This window comes from Amblyomma americanum, chromosome 9 (genome assembly GCF_052857255.1).
Source record: "Amblyomma americanum isolate KBUSLIRL-KWMA chromosome 9, ASM5285725v1, whole genome shotgun sequence".
Classification (NCBI taxonomy): domain Eukaryota; kingdom Metazoa; phylum Arthropoda; class Arachnida; order Ixodida; family Ixodidae; genus Amblyomma; species Amblyomma americanum.
The window spans coordinates 14,858,040-14,867,005 of record NC_135505.1 but is presented as its reverse complement, the minus strand read 5'-3'; the positions used below and the strand labels follow the sequence as shown (position 1 = coordinate 14,867,005).

The 8,966-nt window shown below is 45.3% G+C and overlaps 1 non-coding gene across 1 annotated transcript; it reads right to left on the bottom strand.

Annotated features, from left to right (window-relative positions):
- Nucleotides 1-337: 337 nt before the first annotated feature.
- On the bottom strand, nt 338-409 carry TRNAS-ACU (transfer RNA serine (anticodon ACU)). Its single transcript has one exon. It is a non-coding gene; the product is annotated as a tRNA-Ser (tRNA).
- Nucleotides 410-8,966: the final 8,557 nt, after the last annotated feature.

Genomic DNA, 8,966 nt, shown 5'->3' with positions numbered 1-8,966 from the left:
AGGGCTTGGGGCGGGGGACAAAGGCGTGCACCTGACACCGCTCCGGTGCCCATGTGCAACCAGCCAGCCACATGAGCGCACGCACGCAGGTAGTGATAATAATATTAATTGTTTTTTTGGGGAAAGGAAATGGCGCAGTATCTGTCTCATATATCGTTGGGCACCTGAACCGCGCCGTAAGGGGAGGGATAAGGGAGGAAGTGAAAGAAGAAAGGAAGAAAGAGGTGCCCGTAGTGGAGGGCTCCGGAATAATTTCGTCCACCTGGGGATCTTTAACGTGCACTGACATCGCACAGCACACGGGCGCCTTAGCGTTTTTCCTCCATAAAAACGCAGCTGCCGCGGCCGGGTTCGAACCCGGGAACTCCGGATCAGTAGTCGAGCGCCCTAACCACTGAGCCACCGCGGCGGGTGCAGGTAGTGCGAAGCGTGATTTTTATCCGCGGGTACCGGCACGCGAGTACGAGTGGACGTGCACGTACAAACTTTACCGCGATAGCACGTGCCGTCCTTTGTACTGTTTTGGTGTCAATGTGCACTTATAATAATAATTGGTTTTTTGGGGAAAGGAAATGGCGCAGTATCTGTCTCATATATCTTTGGACACCTGAACCGCGCCGTAAGGGAAGGGATAAAGGAGGAAGTGAAAGAAGAAAGGAAGAATAGGTGCCGTAGTGGAGGGCTCCGGAATAATTTCGACCACCTGGGGATCTTTAACGTGCACTGACATCGCACAGCACACGGGCGCCTTAGCGTTTTTCCTCCATAAAAACGCAGCCGCCTTCCCGTTTTCATTTTTGTTTTGTTTTTTCGGGCGACGCTGGACGCGTGGTGGTACGATTCTTTTCTATTTATTTTACAGCCTCAGCCAGCACTTGGTCTTGCCCCAAGTTTACGGCGTCATTGTGGTCGCTGTTGTTAATGCGAAATCATTGCATAGCTCAGTTGTCTCCGCAGATCTTGTGCGCAGATCTTGTCCGCAGATCTTGTCTGCAAAACGTGTCCGCCAAATGTGTGAGGACGATGACGTCACTCCGGATGAATAAACGTGTAAATGTTTAATGATAAATCCGCGTGAGAAGATGACTTGCAGAAAATGGTTTACATGTCAAAATAATTGCAGCCTTGAGTCTGTGCCTTTTTACAAATATTTAGGTGTCTTCATTTCCCATAATCTTTCTTGGAAAGTAAACATAGACTATGTAAGCAATAACGCTAACCGCATGCTGGGCTACATACGCTGTAACTTTAATCTTTCTTCTAGCTCCGTAAAACTGCTTCTCTACAAGTCGTTGGTTCGTAGTAAACTAGAATATGCTGCATCTGTCTGGGACCCCTATCAAGAGACACTAATATACCAGCTCGAATCTATACAGAACCGTGCGGCCCGTTTCATTCTCTCGAATTATCACCGAAACTCTAGTGTCAGTGCCATGAAATCAAGCTTATCACTCCCACTACTGTCGCAACGTAGAAATATATCCCGCCTTTGTCTATTCCATAAAATTTACTACGATAACCCCATCCTTAAGAGAAAATTTATAACGCCACCTTGCTACGTTTCAGCTCGGATCGATCATCGTCATAAAGTTGGTATTCTTTCATGCCAAACAAACCACTTTTACAACTCATTCATCCCCAGCACATCGGCACAATGGAGTCACCTTCCCCGATCGGTCGTCGAAATAAGTGACCATTCTGTGTTTAAATCGGCTTTAACTAACTTGATGGTAACATAGTACATGTAATTCTTGCGCCCTGCCGTTTATTCTTTTCAGCTTATGTGGCAGTTAAAACAGACCTGGTCTGCGTGGTATGCTTGTTTGCGTGGTATGCTTACTTTTATGCTTACTTTTATTCTTTGCTCATAACTTCGTGTTAAATGACTGTTAATTTGTTTGATTGTATTTGCTGTAACCTACTGATTTGCGCGAGCCATGTTCTTGTTCACATTTTTGTGTTACTTGTTACTGCTGTTCCTTTGTTATTTTGTCTATTGTACCCCACTCCCCTCTGTAATGCCCTCGGGCCCTGAGGGTACTGAAATAAATAAATAAATAAATAAATAAATGACGTCGCACCAAACTCACGTCACATGATGACTAGCAAAATTTAGAGATGACGTTACGCCAAAGTCACGTTACAGGACGAGTCAAAATTTAGATAGTGATGGCGTCACACCCGAGCTGAGTCACAAGGTCTCCTCGATTTGGCTGCGCTTTCTGCACCGGTTCAGCGGGTGCAGCCGTCTCGCACTCGATTTGACTTCGTGCTGCTCGAGTTCTGCGCTTCTGGACTAGCCTCCCGGCGACTTTTCTCGCGCAAGTAGTGCAAGGTGCTTGGCGCGCTCCGTAGCAGACGGCTCCGCGGCCATGCTTGTTAGAGAGCGGCGTTGAGACCATGGTTGAGACGGCCGCATACCCGTGATAGACGCAGCATCTGCGCCGTGCCGTCACCAAACAGCCGAAATGAGAGTCCGCGTACGTGTGTGTATGCGCGCTTGTGCGTGCGTGTGTGTGTACGTGCGTCAGCAATTGGCTGGCATGGCGCACTGCATATGTTTCCTCATCTTTCTGTCCAGTCCCGCTCGTTAATATACACCATTTCGTTACTATACCATTTCGTTAATACACACACTAGATTTTGTGATCTCTTTTAATACGTGGCTGATCGCAACGACGCTGATTTGAGCAACAGATATCGCAGGGGCAGACGAAATCCCAGTGATATCATCACTGGTTGACCTCAGTGTGGTGGCAGCATTCCCGAATACATTCACCAAAATTTTGTGTAACTGTTCGCCGTACGCGTCCTGTGTTGTGTCATAGCATTTCTCTTTGCATATAGCTTACATGTTTTAGTAAAGTCGGAGGCTAGCTTGCGACAGGGGTTCGAAGCAATGACATATGCACCTCCAATTGCATGCTTTATGAGACTACATTTTCCCTTAAGATGCGGTTGAGGTGTCCACTGAGATGTCGAGATGTGATAACTACTGCGTCCTTTCCTCCGCTGTATGCTGATGATATAACGATATGGACCACCAAGGGCTCCTTAGGCCACAAAGAAACAACGCTACAGCAAGTGGCACAAGTAGTGGAAGAATTCGCCCTAAACGTGGTTTTCACAGCTCCCCAGAAAAGTCCAAGTAATACGAGTTCATAATCCACGATACAGATCACCGGGCCCGACCAACCTTACGATAGAAGGGCAGCCCATAAAGGAAATGCAGCTTATCTGGATACTTGCAACCTCAAGGCTACCCACACCATTCGAACGCTTATATCCACCAGCACTCAAATAACCCGCATGGTTAGTCCTATCACCCGACATCGCCAAGGCCTGCGAGGAGAGGGCATGATGCAATTGGTCCAAGCGCTGTAGTCCTCAGTAGAATAACGTACGGACTTCCTTTTCACAAGACCACGAAACAAGAAGAGCAATAGATTGATATCGTCATAAGAGGGGCATACAAAACAGCGCCTAACCTTGCCCCGCCGCGGTGGCTCAGTGGTTAGGGCGCTCGACTACTGATCCGGAGTTCCCGGGTTCGAACCCGACCACGGCGGCTGCGTTTTTATGGAGGAAAAACGCTAAGGCGCCCGTGTGCTGTGCGATGTCAGTGCACGTTAAAGATCCCCAGGTGGTCGAAATTATTCCGGAGCCCTCCACTACGGCACCTATTCTTCCTTTCTTCTTTCACTCCCTCCTTCATCCCTTCCCTTACGGCGCGGTTCAGGTGTCCAAAGATATATGAGACAGATACTGCGCCATTTCCTTTCCCCAAAAAACTAATTATAATTATATAACCTTCCGTCTACCGCCAGAACAGAAAAAACTTCACTCTCTTGGCCTTTTCAACAAATATTCCGAACTCCAGGAAGCATTCCTCACATCACAAACAGTCTGACTTCAACAAACACAAGCCGCCCACGCGCTTCTAAGGCGTGTAGACACAACAGCGGACATAGTACGATACCAGCCCTAAATTCTCAATCCACCCTAGAGAAACTGCATAGAAATAAAACCAAAGTAGCTCCGATACTGAAGCATACCTTCAAATATGTCCTCACCGGCAGGCGCGAAGCAACAATTTCCTACTTACGCATAATAATTGGTTTTAGGGGAAAGGAAATGGCGCAGTATCTGTCTCATATATCGTTGGACACCTGAACCGCGCCGTAAGGGAAGGGATAAAGGAGGGAGTGAAAGATGAAAGGAAGAATAGGTGCCGTAGTGGAGGGCTCCGGAATAATTTCGACCACCTGGGGATCTTTAACGTGCACTGACATCGCACAGCACACGGGCGCCTTAGCGTTTTTCCTCCATAAAAACGCAGCCGCCGCGGTCGGGTTCGAACCCGGGAACTCCGGATCAGTAGTCGAGCGCCCTAACCACTGAGCCACCGCGGCGGGTGCTTACGCATGCGACTTGCCTTCTGAGCCGGCGCGGTGTGTGGACGCCGCGGCATGCCCGGACATAATAAATACACGGTTGCAGCGATAAATTCCGAATTCTCCCCGGTGTTCGCAGCCTCCGTCATAGCAGTCTCTCCACCGGCGGCAGAAACCGCCGCTTTTGCACTTGCCATACGGCACTGCGACGCGCAAGGGCGCAGCGCTCATGTGATCATCGACTCACAGCAAGCCTGCCGAAACTTCCTGCGAGGACGCGTCCCAAGACATGTCGCTCGACTCATGGGTACCCAGCCCCTCAATAAACCCCACCAGATTACGAGGACCCCTGGTCACGAGGGACAAGAGGTGAATGAAACGGCGCACGCTTTAGCTCGAGCAGCAATCAACCGACCGGGGCCATCCAGCGCATTCCGTTTCATCCCTATTCCCTCCACGTACAACGAACGCTTAGAGTTCCAGCGCCGAAAATACCCTCCTCCTCACACAAAATTAGACACCCAGGACGCTATCTCCTGGCATCAGGCCAAAACGAACATTTTCCCTCATCTCCATGCATGGTGCCATGCCCGCCCAACACTCTTCCACATTTCGTGGGGATACGGAGCGACACTGAAACACTTACAGACGCAGTACACGTCATTTGAGCGCTGGGAGGCGATGCTCCCCAGCGATCGTATCGAGGAGCGAAGAGCCCTCGTAAAACAGGTCCGTCTGACAGCTCAAGCCAGTTGAGCCCTGGAATGAGGACCCCACCCACAAACCTCAAGGAACATTCCTCAGGGTCTTAAGGCGAAAGCCTTTAATGGCTCATCGTTGTTTGTCCGTCCGTCTGCAAAATCTGTCGCACTATGACGTCATCAATGGCATAATTGCTATAACCCATATACTTTTAGCAATTACTAAGTAATTGATGATTTGTAATTACTTAATTAGTCATTAATCTGGGAATATTGAAAACAAAAATAAAAACAAAGAAAATCAAAAGTAAAAATAAGAACCAAACAAATAATTACAGAATAAAAAGAATTAAAGCGTAAAAATTAGCTCGATAAAATAAAAAATTGAAAAAGAAACAAAAATGAAAACAAATAAACGAATTATAAAAAAATATTGAAAATACAACTAAAATAGAAATGATAAATGAATACAAATTAAACAAAAATGACAAAAACAACGAAAAACTGCAATGCCTACATTTGCCGTGGAAACAACCCGCGTTCAAGAAGCTTCCATGCTTTCGCATTCGTGCTCGTAAGCAGGCTGAAGTGCCTTTAGAATTTTAATCGTTAAAGTTTACCTATCTCCCTTTCCTCAATAACGTTTCCTTTGCTCAAAACACATGATTTCGCATTCCTGCACGTGAGCAGACTTAAGTGCCTTCAGAATTTTCGAGTTTTGCGTAGGCAGCGCAGATCACCCGTTACACTAACATGGCAGCATGCACGCAGTGGTGTCAGGCATGAAGTTGAAGTGAGTTTGTATATAAAAAACAAAAATTTGTCAAACAAATTGATGAAAATGCACTAGCATTTCTGACTAAGCGTCAACTTCCGCTAACAAAATGAGACATCACAGAGACCATGGCGGGAAAATGTCGCACAGTATACATACATACAGGTGCACATAATACGCATTCGGTATAAACAATACATACCCAAGCGCACGGCAGTTATATTAACTTTAACGATCCACTTAATTGCAAGTGCTTTGAAAAGTCAATGGTTACTCACCGAAGAATAATACATGCAAATCAAGACATTGCTCGATGGTGCCTGCCTACATAGTTGAAATTATAATAGCTATAATAGTGGGATGGACATAAACGGAGGCCTGTTATCTGGTTGGTCAGTAGTAGCGTGCCATAAATGGAGCTCATTTTTATACTGTGCCGCGCATGTAACAATTGTGCGTCTTCGCCAGACATTGTTGCGCAAAGGTATTTGGCAAGGGTGGGCAGCATTCTGTTTTACTTGCTCATGAATAATCGTGGCTATCTTTTAATGCCAGGCAGTCTTGGGCTACCTAAACCGGAGTTGACCTGCGCACGCGCAGGCCGAGCGGCCGGCCAGTGTGAGCATCGCGGCGCGCGTTCGCCAGAAAAGAAGAATACGAGAGTCAAAACACCGCTTCGAAGACAAACGAAGGAAACGACAACAAAGGGCATGTGCCGTTCCTTCAGAGGCGTCAACAAGAGGCCGACAGCAGTCCAAAGAAGAGCACGAGCAGAACGTCGACGTGCAGCCGCCGATACGAGGCGGGCAAGACAATGCGCGTTCTACAGATGCGACAGGCTGCCCGGCAACGGCACGCCCGCGAAACATCCCAGGAACCCGAGGCGAGGCGGATCACAAATAAATACCTGAGTCCTAGAGGCAGATCCTGTGCTGCAGAAGAGCGGCTCAATCGCTATGTATGGAACGTGGAAGGATGAACCAATACCAGATGGTGGTTCCTAATGTGCCGCTTACGTGAACAGGTCAGTCAGGTCATCAGTGCGTGGCAGATGCAATTTCCAAGAATAGTGTCATCGACATAATCAGCGAAACCACATTTCTCATTGTGGTCGACAAAGAACGAATAACACCAGTAAAGGCAGCTCACATGTGCCTCGTACGTGCAGCTCAAGTGCGGTGGCGTCGATTTTGTTCTCGTGGCAGTGTTTATAGTCCGGGTGCAATAAAACGGCAGATAAAAATTTTTCTCTCCGTCAACCTCATTATGTACGGTGTTGGTGTTGAAATACCGTTCACCGACAACTCAGAGCACAAAGACGAGCCAATGATCGAAACGGGTGATTCCAGCGTCGAAATTTCCAGAACCGATAACCACTGGTTTACTGAATATATAAAGGAGGCCTATATTTTCACAATGACACCGCACACTTATTAACAACATGACATGGCAGTGTCAACGATCACGTCTTCAGTCAAGGACTACCAAAGAATGACACGATGGCACTGAGGTCTGCTTAAGAGCAAGCGAAAGCCTTTGTCTCTTCATTTTTCATCATTTATTTATATTTTTATTTAAAATTGTTGTGAATTTATTTTTTGTATTATTTCATTGTTGGTTACTTATTTTCTTGCGTTTAGTTTATTTTTATTTATTTCATTTTTATACTAAGCGAACCTTCTCACGCACTTACATCGCTTTTCATCGAATCTCAAAACCCTCTTTACTCGCAATAATAAATTATATAAATCAATTTATTAATTAACTAATTACAAATCGTCCACCAAATTTCTCCCATTTCAGAATGTACTCACATACTACCTAACGCAATTAAATTTTTTCACATCTATCTTTACAGAACACGACAGGGTCGTGAGGACCAAATCTGCGGATACGTTTTGCAGACACTTTCTGCTGACGCGACATAACCATGTAATGCTTTAGCACTCAAAAGTCTCCAACTGTAGTATGCACGGGCCATCACTCTCAGCACTAGAGACGCAGCATGACGACAGATAGAGAGTATGAACAGATAAGGAAAGCTCAAAACGAAGAAATTTCCTCTTTCCATTCACACTGACAGGTGTTAGCAAATAGCAAATCAAGTCAAGTTTATTTCGTATTTACAGTACATGGTTTATGGGGTATATACATCAGGAGGCCCAAAAGTCGAGACTGCAAATAGGGCCTCCTATGGCTACATGAACAGAATACATAAACCGGCGCATGCACAACAATTCGAGGTAAAAAAAAAAGGAAGGCAAATAAAGCGACAAAAAGGAAAGAAGTGTACAGCAAATGAATGCCACATAGTGATTACAAACACAAAAACGTTATTAAACATCTAAGGATTCAAACAAGTGGTGTTTTAACATTTTTTTGAATTTGTACAATGACATTGGGGTTTTCAGTGAAGGGGGCAAATTATTCCAAGTGGAGATGGTAAAGAACGATGTAGTTTGCTTTCCATAATTAGTCCGTACTTTTGGCAACAATAAATTGTTCGACAAAGCAAAACGCGTGACGTTATTATTTGTAATTATATTTTCAGGGACAAAATTAACACATATGTACTTATTGATGACTTTGAAAAGAAAAACCAGGACCTGAAATTTGTGAAGATGTTCAAGGGGCAGGACATGTAGTGAATGGAACAAAGGTGCAGATGGCTGGGTAAAAGAAGAGAAAGTGATGATTCTAAGTGCTTGTTTTTGCATAGAAATGAGTATAGAAAGATGAATTCTGTATGTGCTACCCCATGAAGTGATACAGTAATTAATATGGGAGTGTATGAATGCGTAATAGATTGAAAGCAACGTATCTAAGCTAAAGAGCCCTTATTCCGAAACGAATTTTATTAACAACGGAGGCAACATGATGATTAAACTTTAGGTTCGAGTCAACTATCACACCTAGAAATGTAGCAGAATGTGTTTGCGGTATTGAAACATTGTTGATAGTTATTGATAAATGTGAAGTAATTTTTCTTTGAGGGGCGTGAAATACCACAAAACTGGTTTTAGACGGATTAATTTTAATACAGTTAGCGTGACTCCAGTTCTCTAAAGAATGCAGCAACGAGTCAAGATTTGTGGT